Source organism: Mus caroli, chromosome 11 (assembly GCF_900094665.2).
Source record: "Mus caroli chromosome 11, CAROLI_EIJ_v1.1, whole genome shotgun sequence".
Taxonomy (NCBI): domain Eukaryota; kingdom Metazoa; phylum Chordata; class Mammalia; order Rodentia; family Muridae; genus Mus; species Mus caroli.
Genome location: NC_034580.1, coordinates 70,899,724 through 70,913,484, shown reverse-complemented (window position 1 = coordinate 70,913,484; position 13,761 = coordinate 70,899,724). Strand labels below are relative to the sequence as shown.

Below are 13,761 nucleotides of genomic sequence, written 5' to 3'. Positions count from 1 at the left end.
GTAACGAGATCTGGCGCCCTCTTCTGGAGTGTCTGAAGACAGCTACAGTGTACTTACATATAATAAATAAATAAATCTTAAAAAAAAAAAAGGTGTGTGCCACCACATCTGGCAACAATTTTTAAAGATTGACTTTTTTTAAATGTTGTGTGTATGTGTGAGTGCTTACATGTGTGTAAGTGTATCATGTGTATGCTTGGTGCCTGCAGAGGGCAGAGGAGGGCTTCTGATCCTCCAGATTGGAGTTCCAGGAAGTTGAGGGTCTCCCGGTGGATGCTGAGAACTAAACTCTGGTTAAGCAAGTGCTCCTAACTGCTGAGCCATCTCTCCAGTTCCTCAGTAACAACTTTTATGGTTTTTTTTTTTTTTTCTGAAGACTTGTTTTCCTTGTTGCTTTTGTGACTTTTCTCCCCCTTCCATATCTCTCTCTCTCTCTCTCTCTCTCTTTCTCTCCTTGTTTGTTTGTTTGTTTGTTTTGTTTTTTCGAGACAGGGTTTCTCTGTGTAGCCCTGGCTGTCCTAGAACTCACTTTGTAGACCAGGCTGGCCTCGAACTCAGAAATTCGCCTGCCTCTGCCTCAAAGGCGTGCGCCACCACACTCAGCTTCTCTCTCTCTCTCTCCTTACAGATAGGGCCTCATTTAGCTCAAGCAGAATCTGAACTCACTATTTAGTTGAGTGTAGCCTTGAACTGCTGATCTTCCTGTTGGGACTCCAGATATACACCGCCAATCCTGGCTCTGGCACTTTCTCTTTCTGCTCCTTTCATCTAACTATTAAGCCAGAGTCCTTGGCAACTATGAAGGAAGGAGGCCCCCTGAGCCTGTATATCAACTGCTCTATAGACAATATCTCAGGAATGTTGCAGAAGAATAAATCAGCCGTCACAGGCAGCACTGTCAGCTCCAAACACTTACTGCATGAGCCACTGGGACTAGACGCATATAAATGAATGGTTTCACCTGACTTTTTAAAATGTAAAAAAATATATTGACTTTTTTCTTCTAGTCTCTCTCTCTCTATCTCTCTATCTCTTTATCTCTTTGTGAGTATGTGTGTCACAGTCAGCATATAGAAGGAGGTTTATTGATTATGGGCCAAAAAGGGTACCAGTGCCTCAAGGCAAGGAGAAAATAATTGAGACACAATCACTAAATTCTAGCAGTGTGTCTCTGCTTATGGGAGCATGCGCATAACCTAACACCTGGGTATCTGTGCACAGATTGCGTATTACGTAAGGCAAGGGCACTTGCAACTACACGGAGCTCTATAATGAGGATGTGTTACACATGCATATTCATAGTCTTCAGTTAGCAAGAGATCCCACCTGTGGGCTCTGATGTGTATTTATCTATGTAATCTAATATGTATCGATCCTCGTCTTGTGGATTCATTAGGAAAGAGCCCCCCAACCCTTACTGGTTCTCTGTTTGAGACAAGATTTCAAGTAGCCCAGGATGGCCAACTCTCTACATAGCTGAGGATGGCCGTGGACTCCTGACTCTCCTTCATCTCCTTCCTGAGTGCCGAGGTTACAGGTGTTTACCACCATGCCTGGTTTTACTCCACACTGGGGATGAACTCGGGGTCTTGTACACTACCGGCAAGCATTCTGTCAGCTGAGTTACATCCTCAGCCCTGGTATTTCTTACTTGGCACCTCAAAGTTGTGTCTAGACAAGTGGCCACTGATTATCAGGCCCCTCTCACGTTAGTCTTTGCTAGCTTTCCTTCTGCTCTCTCTGCCATTTCTACAATATTCCAACCTTCTGCTTGCCTCCTCTGGGTTATTCCTTCTAGCCCATGTCCTTCCCAGCACGGGCCCATCTGCAGACTCCTACTCCTCCTTCATGTCTCTGCCCCAGGCTTTCCAAAGAGGAGCTCTCTATGTGCTACTGGCTCTCATGATTGCCTGGCAAACACTTTATTGACTGAGCCATCTCCTTCATTACCACCCTCTGGGAAAAAAATCAAATTATGTGTAAGTGTGTGTGTGTGTTTATAAGCACGTGAGTACTGGTGCTCTCGGGAGCCAGAGACAACAACAGGCCCCCTCAGAGCAGGCAGGACTAGAGGTGATAAACTACCTGATATGAGTGTTAGGAACCAAGTTTGGTTCCTCTGCAAGAGCAGTCAGTGCTCTCAATCACCGAGCCATCTCTCCAGCCCCCACCATCCCTCATTTTTTGAGAAGGGTTTTACTCTGTCCCTGAGTGACCTTGAACTCCACGGCAGCTCTCCTCCATGCTGAGGTTGCAGGCATGAGCCACTATCCTGGCTCCTCCCAGCTCTTGGTGGCACCAGGTGACAGTCCTCTTTTGTGTGTCTTTATTCCTGGAATGTCTGTGTCTGTCTTCACATGCATGACCCTCACATGTGATCCTTCTTGTGGGGTTTAGAGCCTATTAGATATTGAGGATATCTTACTGTGAAATACTTAACTTAAGGTCTGCTAAGACTTTTTTTTTTAATTATTTACCTTTATTTTATGTGCATTGGTATTTTGACTGCATGTATGTCTATGTGAGTCTGTCAGATCTGGGAGTCACCACAGACAGTTGTGAGCTGCCAGGTGGGTGCTGGGATTTGAACCTGGGTCCATTGGAAGATGCAGTCCACTGAAGCAGGTCTCCAGCCTCGACTTTTTGTTTTTTTAAGACAGAGCTTCTCAGGGGGCTGGGCAGATGGCTCAGAGGTTGAGTTCTGGTTGCCTTTCCAGAGGTTGAGTTCATTTCCCAGCAACCTCATGGTGGCTCACAACCATCTATAGTGAGATCTGGTGCCCTCTTCTGGTCTGCTGGCATACACGCAGGTAGATTGCTATATAATCAATCTTTTTAAAAAAGAAAGACAGGGTTTTTCTGTGTAACTTTGGCTGTCCTCAAACTCAGAGGTCTGCCAGCCTCTTCCTCCCAAGTGCTGAGATCAAAGGCATTTGTGTTCTCTCTCTCTCCCTAACAAAACAGGTCACAGTCACAGGTTCTGGGTTTGACGAGGACATCCTCCCCCCCAGACCCTATTTTAATCCATCAGACCTGTAAATCTAAGCCCCACTGTCTTCCCTGGCTCCATTTGCCTCCTTCACAGTAAAGAGGAGGAAGTTTTACCTTCCTACATCATATGTGGCCTACAGATTTAAGATTTGGGGGCCTCTCCAGGAGCCCCTGATGGTCTGAGACAGCTGTTTGACTCCTTCTGAGCACTTGCCTAGAGAGGTCACCCTCAACCTCTACAGGCTGGGGTTCCTGGACCGCAAGCACCTTCTTGACCGCTGGACCTCAGCCGTTGTCTGCCGATCCCTCTTGGCCTTTGGGCACGTGTCGTGGAGATAGGCCTGCCCTCTCCCACACTGCTCTGCCTTGCTACTGCAAGCTGGCCAGCTCCTTCCCTTCCCTTTCATAATCTGCTAGGCTGGAAAGTGGCTCTTGGTTCTCACTGGGAGGAGGGGTATTGGTGTGAGAGGAAGGTGACTTCCAGAGGACATTTAACCATGTTTGGAGGCACTTTCTCTTGTCATAACCCGAGTGGCAGAAGTGAGTTTACACGACTACTTAGTACAAAAGGCTAGGGAGGCTGCCGAACAACCCGTGATGGACAGAATAGCCCTTGCTGAAAATGACAACAGTGTGGTGGCCCAGTGGCCCTGCTCTACCTCTGTGTGCCTGTCCTAAGCTTCAGAATAGAGGCCAAAGTCTCAAAAAAAGAGTCATCTTCCCGTAACTCTGCGTCTACAGGGACGCCAGTTCTAGTGACATTCTGCCAGGCATCCTGGACGGCCTAGAAGAATCTGTTTGCTCATAACTCCCTCCCAAGGAGCTCAGATGGCAGCTCTCATTGGCAGTGGCCGTGGGGTGGGTGTGGGTGGGGAGATAAGGTCCAAGGACCAGCTTGGTCTTTTAGGGAGTCTTGGCAAAGGTCCTTATCATCTATCCATCTCCCTGGGAGGTTCCAGTTGGATTTGTGATGTGGAAGGAGTGTCCTCACTAGCCAGACACCACTGCTCTGCTCCCTTACGCATCTGAGTCCATTCTTTTCTTTTCTTTTTTTTTTTTTTTTTCGAGACAGGGTTTCTCTGTGTAGCCCTGGCTGTCCTGGAACTCACTTTGTAGAACAGGCTGGCCTCGAACTCAGAAATCCACCTGCCTCTGTCTCCCGAGTGCTGGATTAAAGGCATGCGCCACCACGGCCCGGCATGAGTCCATTCTCATCTCTGCTGTAAAAGCTCCTGGGAAGCAGAAGCCCTTCCAGTTTGTTCACCTGAGTCCCCGGTACCTCAACATAATTACTCTCTGTTGCAAAACAATGACGCTGTGTTGACAGTGAATGAAGAGTCTGCCTTCTTTAGAGGACAGGTGGGCCTGCAGCTGGCAAGGAGAAGCTGGGGATGGGACTCAGTTGGTAAGGTGCTTGCTTAGCACACACAGACAATGTCTCTGATTCCAAGCACTGCATAAACTCTTGCTGACACAGGCCTGAAATCTCAGTCTGAGAAGGTGGAAGAGAGCGGTCTAAGGTTCAAGAGCGGCCTCTGCTACATACAGAGCTTGAGGCCAGCCAGGGATACGGGATCTTTAAAATGGACCTGTGGTCTTCTTTTGTCTTGTTTTGACAAGGTCTTTGCTCTAGTGTCCATTTTGTCCAGGAGGACATCGATGGCCTTGGACTTGTGATCCTCTGGCCTTGATCTGCCGAATAGCTGGGACACCGTGCCCTGGTTTTTGTTTCTTCCCTCAAGCTAGAGACAAAGGGCACTCTGTGCACTGAGCTACACTCCGACCCCATCTGTAATCCATTCTAAGAAAGAAAAGTTTGCTTGGATCAAAGAGCAAAAAGGATGAGGCCAGTGTGAATTTTGCCAAGTGGATGTGGAAGAGGCTCCCCTATAACATGGAAGAAAAGTTAACAAGGATAAAAGGACCTTGGAACAAGAGCCCATGCAGCTGATGATTGGCCTAAGATGGTGAATATATTCACATTTGTGGACCCTCTTCTCTTACAGCCACAGACAGACAGACAGACAGACAGACAGACAGACATATGTGGAAGTATGTCCCCCTTCCCATTTAGTGGGCATGTGGGAATCACCAGTGAGGATGGGGCCATTTCACACAGGAACAGGACTGGAGGCCTAGGCTGTGTCTCCTCTCATATACGAGATGCCCCCATGTAAAAGCCAAACAAGAACAGTTGGTTGTATAAGGCTGGTTGTATTGCTGTGGTGGTGGGGGGTGGGGGAGGCCATGTGAGAGACCTAGGAAATAAAACTTTAAGGAAACTGGCAAGAAATCACTCCTTAGTACAACCCAAGTACCAGTTTGAAGTACCACCAGCACCCGATAGAAGCCTTGCATCTTGGAGGAGGAAAAACCTTTGCGGCTAAAGCACTGACTAAATTAAAGCAAGGCAATGGGGGTAATCAACCAATTTCTCACGGCCCATTTTCCAAAGAGAGGCTGGGCACCCCCAGAAACTAGTGCGCTGTAACAGGCTAGGCATGCTGTACTATGAGGGACTCCTAAAAGGGAGCTTGTGGGTGGACAGGTAGCCCTGAATCCTTGAGATCTGAGGATTAGGGAAATGACAGGATGGAGGCGATGACGGTTACTAACTCCCACTATTGACCCTTACAATGAGCCAGCTGTTAGGGGCTTCCCCCGCATTCGGTTCTCATTCTCTCCCTCCTCAAGAGAAGACAGAAGCTCGGGCTTCACCGCCTGATACAGAGTGGCAGTTTATATTAAGTCAAATTAAACGAAGTAACACATCCAGTCCCTTGTTCCTAGTGGCTAGGGCAGCCATGCAACATCTCTGTACTACAGGAAGTTTCCTGGCAGGTCGCACAGATTCACACAAGATCGCATTTCCCATAGGGGAAGATCTGAGTCCAGATGAAAGTCGATATGACCTAGGGACTAATCGGGGCTGCTGAGTTAACATGACAACCAGGAATCCCAGGCTTTTCACCTGGCTACTGATGTCTAAGGCCATCTCAGGATTTTTTTTTTTTTTTTCCTTAAACATTTAGTCTGAGGGGCTGGAGAGATATCTCCACTCCGCTTGGATGCATATGCACCATTCAGGCGTACAGCGGCTGGAAATGAATACAACTTGATTCATTTAGAACTGGCAGTCAAGACAAAGCAGACAAGAGCTTAGGCTCTGGGCGGCTGCTTCCTTTGCAGACTGTAGCATCCATTCGCCTCCTCCAGTCATTTATTCCACAAACACACACTGAGCACCAGCTAGTGTTAGGTTTCCAGAAGCCCTATCTTTTGCCTCCTGGGGTTGCTAAGAAGAGGCTTGAAGCTCCTTAAAGAAAAGACGGAGCTGTTCGTTATCTGTAACTAAAAGGAGCCCTCGAGATCCACTCCGTGCCAAGAAGAGCCATCGAAAGGGGGATGGCGCCTATCAGATGGCCTCAGGCCAGAGCTCTTCAGCTGGCAGGAACAGGTCCCAGGTCAGAGAGGGGCGGACCGGGGCGGGGCGCGCGCCGGGTACCTGAGGTGGCCGCCAGAGGGCAGCCAGGGAGCGCGCCCGGCCGGGGCGAAGCCCCAGGTAAGTGTAGCTAAAGTGGGGCCACCCCCCTTTTCTAGGGCCCAGTCTCTCGGGGCCCCGGTGTGTGTGTGTTTGGCTCCAAGATGGGGGCCAGAGCGCGTGCACGCGATGGTCCGGGAGCTAGGGCTCAGATCCTGTAGATGTTGGAACCTGGGGTGGGGACCGTTCCTGAGCACCGTTGGGGCTTGGGCAGGGCCTGGCGCCCAGCTGCCCTCCTGGGTTTGCCCGCCCTCTATCTCTCTCCGTTGCCGGAGACTCCGGGCTGCAGGAGAGCTGTCCCGGGACAGCGCCGCGGTCCGCTCCGCCGGCGCGCTCTTACTCCGGGATTTAGCCCACAGCCCGGAGCGGAGGTTGTACCTCGCGCGGCCCCGGGTGTGTCCCGGGCGCGGAGTGGCGCCGGGCGCGGGCGGCCGGTGGGGGAGGGGCGCGGGAGGTGCGGACGGCAGGCGGCGCTGGGGCGAGCGCGCCCGCGAGTGAGTCAACAAGTGCGGAGCCCAGCGAGCGCGCGCTGGCGGCGGGAGGGGCCTGCAGGTGGTGGCCGGTGTCCCGTCCCGGTCTCTCAGTGCCCGGCCGGGGTAGGGTGGACAATATCCAGTGTTTTCGGTGACTGGCGTTTGTGTGTGGGTTGTCCTTGGCCCTGGGCGCTGGGCTCAAACCGGCTGGCTGGCGTTCAGGAGTGGGAACTCGAAAGCACGTGGAGCCCTTGGGTGTGCAGGTGGAGGGTGTCCTCCGAGTCAGCCGGTTCTGCCCCTGGAAGACCCCTCCCCGCGGTCAGACAGGTTTGGGGAAGTGTTTCAATCCACTCGGGGCGCCGCCGGGAGCTCAGGATGGCGACCCTCCCTGCCTGCTCCCAGGGGTCTCCGGCCGTCTGCGAATTCCGAGGTGGAGCAGGGCAAAGCGATTCGATTTTCCACCTGTGTGTCTGATAAACCTTAGCGGTTCCCTTGGGGGAAAGGTGGGGGATGCTGAAAGTGGAAACCCGAGCTCAGTGAGACTTGAGTCAGTGGGATCCAGGTGAAAAGTCGCTGTCAGTCGGGTTGTGCAGCCCGCAAGCTCCGGGCAGCAGAGGGCAGGGGAGGGAAAGGGGCATCCCTGAGGCCCCAGAGCAACTCGAAAGTCTCCTGGAGAAGCCAGTCCCTATAGTTCAGGCTCTGTCTCGTCCCCACCGGGAGAGATTGCGCCTTCCATCGCTGCCTCTGGGGGCCACTTGGCTCCCAACTGAAAAAAAGCAGAAACACGAGGTGAGCTGTAAGCTTTGCTCACCGCCACATTTCCCACAAGTGCTCTGCACCTGCTGCTGTCCTCTTCCCTAACCCTGCAGCCCAGACTGCTGAACTGCCACTCAGCAGAGGCTAACTGGCTTTCCAGCGAGCCTCCCTCGCTCCCTCCTATACCCACTCCCTACCCATCGCGGAGGGGGAGGCGTCTATTTTTGCAGCCTTCCCTTCCAGGTGGTCTTTATTTCTAGCCAGGCCCCCTCCCTTTTGTTCTAACCCCAGTTGTTCCTTTCTCAGCCCCTCTTTTCTTGCTTCTGCTTTCTAGGCCCAGTTTATGGCTTCTCACGCAGTGGTCTTGGGTCACTCCTGTCCAGGCTTTCTTTGGGGTGCCCCATAGTCACTCAAAGATAGTCTGAGTCTGAACGGGTGTCTCAGTCAGGAGCCCTTCTCATTCTATAGACTACATTTGCCTCTGAGGGGTCTGGCATCTCCCCCCTGGGATCAGCTGGCCCTGACCTGGAACAGTGTAGGCTAGAATCAGACTCCTGCTGCAGCATACAATCTGACATGTCACCTCTAGAAGGAGTGGCTCTTGACCAAATAATTGACCCCTAAGAAATCCTTAGAGTCTTCGGTTTTCCTCAGGCCTTTCGGGGCCAGCTCCTTTGCTGGGTTCTCAGCCTTTCAGTCCTGGGCTATGTTCACACTGGTTTCCAAACCTGAATCTTCTCTCTCTCTCCTCAGGGTCAGTCACCCTTGTCCCTCCCTGTACTACTTGGCTCAGGTGCTGTTGCCTAAGAAAGCTTGATCCTCCTGCCTAGAATCCCACTGGTCCAGGACCTCTTTCCTAACTCTGCATCCTTAGCCACAACTGTCATGCTGATGGCATGCCTGATGGCAGCCTCTCAGTACCCCCCCCCCAATACTGCACATCCTGGAGGTGTTCAGTGAACTGCCCCCAAGTTTTTGAGAACTTCCCATCCCATGCCTGGAGCCCTGCTCAAACTAGATCTCTGAATGGCTTGGTTGCATTGTGTTCTATGCCAAGCTGAACATTCTCTGCTGTTGCCTTCTTAACCAAGAGTGGGCATTCTGTGTCCCGAGTTGGGCGGTGTTCCAAGGGGTTCAGGCCTTCACTGGTTTTTAGGTTCTTGAAGCACTCAGAGAGGTAGGCATCAAGATTATTGTCTCCACTCTGCCCATTGGGAAGCAAGCTCAGAGAGGGCCAGGGACCTGTCTGACTCACACAGCTTGTGTGCGGGTGGGCAGAGCAGAGGTGGAATTCAGTCCTGTGGGCTCCAAGCTGTCATTACATACAAAGATGTGTTGTTTGCCCTGAAGGTGTATGTGTCCCACATCTCCAGCGTCCCCTCAGTATTTGGCCCTGGTGTGCAGGGCATACTGGTGGTGTGGGACTCTTCTGGACTCTAGGGAAAGGACTTGATCAGACAGATGGGGAATAGGATCCTTGACTCGAGAGGTTGTAACATCAGTCAGGGAGGCCCTGGAAACAAGCTGTTTCTGATCTGGCTTTAGAAATGTGGAGTAAAGAGCTCTGCGGGGTGGGGGTGAGGGGGTGGAGGTCCTCAGGTCTGCCCTTCCAGCGTTCCCTAAGTGCCCATCCCTGAGGGACACTTTCAGTCCCCCTTTTGTGCCTTCAAATAAGTTTCTTTAGGAGGCCCCCTTCCCTTCTCTTGCAGGCCACTGTCAGAGGAAAATGAGCTCCTGCTGTGAAATCCTGTTACCATAGCAACCGGTAGTGTGAGGCCCAAGTCTCCTCCCTGCTCCTAGGTCTCCTGCGCTATGTGCTTGGAGGGGCTTTTTCTGTGTTTGCTGCCTGAAGAAATGAAATATTCCGCTTCGCTTTCCTTTTGTGTGGATATTAAATTCTTTTGTTTCTTCAAACCAGTGACTTCTGGGTACTGTTTGTGTCCCAGCAGGTTGTCGCCAGGCAGCTGGCGCACCATTAGTCATGACCCCAGGGTGATGACCCTGGTTTAGGTCACATTTATGAGTGACACCCAGTGCTCCATGGGTAAAAGCTATGCTGTCTTGAATGCTTGTCAGGAAAGAGGTGCAGCAAGCACTCCGGGGTGGGCAAGCCAGTTTCCTTCAGCTGCTGTCAATAGACCTTGTCCATGGACACCACCCAGAACAGGGCACAGAGGACGTGTGAGGAAGACAAGGATGCCATGGGCAGTGATCACAAGCTATTAATATGGGCCAGAGGTGGGTAGGGGTGGAGAGACAGCTCAGCGGTTAGAAGCACTGGATGCTCTTCCAGAGGTCCCTGGTTCAATTTCCAGCACGCATATGGGAGCTCACAACTGTCTGTAAATCCAGTTCCAGGGTGTGGCATACATACACACACACACACACACACACAGGCAAAACATCAATGCATAAAAAAATAAATAAGTCATAAAAAACTTTAAACAAACAAAAGAAAAGAAAAGAAAAAGAAGGAAAAGCAAGAAATATGGACCAAGTGCTCTCAGATCAGATGCAGTTTCCTTTTATTTAATTCTCTGCCAAGGGAAGTTAGAACTATTAGCGTTATCCCCATTTTGCAGGTAAGAAACTGATGCCCCAGAGAAGTTAAGCATTTGCCAGATAACACACAGCAAGTACCTGGAATGACTGTCCTTGTGGCTAAGACTCTATGTGCTGCCGTATGGTCAATGGAAGGGCTATGATTTAAGACTGAAATGGTGAACAGGGAGGCTGAACAGACCGGCTGCTCTAAGATTCAAGGTGTAGAGCAGTCATTTTCAACAGTGTATCAATGCCTCACAGTGGAAAGGCATGTTCTGAGAGGGTTCAGACTGACATTGGTAAATAACCAATTAAACCAGAAAGGACTCAGAGTCCTTAGAAACCAGGGCAACTGTAGACACTAGAACACCATTGCAGGTGAGAATGAGCAGTTAATGGCTGCATGAGTCACACAAGCAGAAATCAGAGCGAGCTACAAGCTAGTATAGTGCTACCCCAGAGGCAGGAGGATAGTATAGTGCTACCCCAGAGGCAGGGCCTGCTATGTAGTCCAGGCTGACCCTAAATTTGTGTTCAAGAGATCCCCCTGCCATGGCCTCATCAGACTTTTTTTTAAAATTTATTTGATTGGTCAAGCATTGTTTTTTTGTTTTTTTTTTTTTTTTTTTTTTTTTTTTTGGTTTTTTCGAGACAGGGTTTCTCTGTGTAGCCCTGGCTGTCCTGGCACTCACTTTGTAGACCANTCTGTGTAGCCCTGGCTGTCCTGGCACTCACTTTGTAGACCAGGCTGGCCTCGAACTCAGAAATCCGCCTGCCTCTGCCTCCCGAGTGCTGGGATCAAAGGCGTGCGCCACCACGCCCGGCTCCAAGCATTGTGTTTATACTGTTAGAATTTATTAATTCCCCACCCCGTTACTGAGGACAGAACTCAGGGTCTTATGCGTGGAAGCAAAGACTCAACAACCGAGCTATGCCCTAAACCCAGGATTCACTTGTGTGTCCTTTCGTGTATATAGTATACTTCAATAAAATAAAGCAGAAAAGGGGCCACAGTGAGTGTAACCTTAGGATGTGAGAGCACAACTCATACAGAAGAGCCAAGCCTTTCACCTCACTGACTTCACCTTCAACCTTGGCTTTTGGTGACACATAGGAGGTGATATGAGAGTGGACTTCCATCTTCTAGAAGGAGTTGGCTTGGGGATGGGGTGCAGGGAGAGCCAGGCTTAGCTCTGCTTGTACCCTTTGCACAGCACTGGCTCTGTCTATAGGGGAGATCACTTATCTAGCAGGTGGCTACTTGGCATGGACACTACCCCATCCTCCTCCCATGATGGGCCAGGGGCAAACGGGTGAGGGTGCATAGATCCACACTGGTTGGGTCTTCCTGGAGAAACTGCAGGATCTGGACGTTCTAGGGGCCCGCCCAGACCTCAATCCTCAGAGTGAGCTGTCAGCAAGAGAGCATTGCAAGGCCGGTGGCAGGCTGCAGAGCCCAGCTGTGCTTCAAGAGCGCCCCTCTGTTCACACTGCATTTCCACGCTGCTAAAAATACCCGAGTGTCTTATGTAAGACTGCAGGTACCATGTGGACGCCTTACGTAAAAGTACTCCCTAGACCCTGGACAGTCAGTCACATGTCCCCATGACCGTTGTGGCACAGTTATGAAGCTGCTGGTGTTTGCCTGTCAAGGAAGAGAGCTGTAGTTGGTGCCCTGTCTTGTCAATAGTGGTTTTTGCCTCCTTCACCTGTTAGTGTGGTTTCGTCTTCGGGCATGGCCCATCTGAGCAGTTGAGTTGATGCTAGGCTTTGTGAGACTTGCTCTTCTGCTGGTCCCAAGTCACTGACAATGGATTCTCTGCTTCACCAAGATGCAGCATCTCAGAGTTAAAGAGCCTCCTGCATCCTTCAGGAGTCCCCTGCTTCCTGACAAGGTGACCATTCGATTTGGCTTGAGTGCTCACGGTGATGGGACAGCCCATCTCATTGGTGGGCTACAATTTAATGGGAAAAATGAACAATGAAAATGAAGGCATACAGTACAGGCTGAAACCAAGGAGAAATTTCACAGGGACCTGGGCTGTACATCCGTGGGTTCTGAGGCTTAGAAAGGATGATCACTGTGGATGCGGTGTGTGTGTGTGTGTGTGTGTGTGTGTGTGTCTTTCTCTCTCTGTCTCTGTCTCTCTGTCTCTCTGTCTCTCTCTCTGTCTCTCTCTCTCTCTCTCCTCTGGTTATAAAGCAAACCCAGCACCTTGGGCATGCCAGGTAAGTACTCTATAATTGTCAGTCTCTGAGATAAATGTATTACAAAGTTCATTCTTTTTTTTTTTTAAGTAAAAGTTTATCCATTTTAAGAGCATGTCTTAGTTAGAGTTTCTATTGCTGTGAAGAGACACCATGACCATGGCAACTCTTATGAAGAAAAACATTTAACTGGGGCTGGCTTACCTTTCAGAGGTTGACCGTTCAGAGGTTTAGTCCATTATTGTCATGGCGGGGATCATGGCAGCTTGTAAGCAGATGTGGTGTTGGAGAGGTAGCTGAGAGTTCTACGTCCAGATCTGCAGGCAGCAGGAAGAGCAAGCCAATAAGCCTGGCTTGAGCTTCTGAAACCTCAAAGCCCCACCCCTAGTGACACACCTCCTCCAACAAAGCCACACCTATTCCAACAAGGCCAGTTTCCCAATAGTGCCACTCCTTATGACCCCATAGGGGCTGTTTTCATTCAAACCACAGCAGAGCATAATCTGTTTTAATTTTTTCCTCTTTTTGTAGCGCTAGGGATTACCTATAGGCTTCCCAGGCTAGGCAAGCACTGGACCATAGAGCTGTAATCCAGCCCTGTATTTTGTTTGTTGTTTTTGTTTTTGAGGCAGGGTCTTACTGTATATCCCTGGATGGCCCAGAACTCACTGTGTAGACCCTATCATAAGTCTTGCCTGTTCCACACAGAAAGATCTCATGGGTTCAGGATCCTTTCTGGAATTCAACTTTTCCATTCTTTTTTGAGTTCCTCTCCAGTCTTATCTGATTTTATTTTGGTTTAGGATGGGAGGTAAGATGCTTGATTTTATTAGTGGCCTAACTTTTAGTACTGGTTTTCTGTACCGATTACTTTTCTGGTTGCTTCAGTGAAATACCTACAAGGCAACCTAAGGAAGGAAGGACTTAATTGTCTCACAGTTTGAGTTTACAGTCCTCATTGGCAGGGAGGGCGTGGCCGAAGGAGCAGGAAGCAGATGGTCATGTGACATTTGCAAGCAGGAAACAAGATGACTGCTGGTACTCAGCTAGCTTTCTCTTATGCACCCCAGGAACAGAGCATGGGGAACGGCACTGCCCACGTTTAAGAAGGATCTTTTTACCTCAGTTAACCCAGTCAAGGTAATCTTTCACAGATGTGCCCAAACTACACAGCCATTATAGCCATAGTATTAAAAATTCAAGGGCTGGTGAGATGGCTCAGTGGGTAAGAGCACCCGACTGCTCTTC

At 50.2% G+C, this 13,761-nt stretch overlaps 1 protein-coding gene across 2 annotated transcripts in view; it reads left to right on the top strand.

Moving 5' to 3' along the window:
* Window positions 1–6,509: 6,509 nt before the first annotated feature.
* The window catches only part of Rph3al (rabphilin 3A like (without C2 domains)), a 136,428-nt gene continuing 129,176 nt past the window's right edge, over window positions 6,510–13,761 (top strand). For both annotated transcript variants that reach the window (XM_029484108.1, XM_021176264.1), the window contains exon 1: window positions 6,510–6,553. The gene's annotated coding sequence lies outside the window, so the exon portion shown is untranslated. The remainder of the gene's footprint in view (window positions 6,554–13,761) is intronic.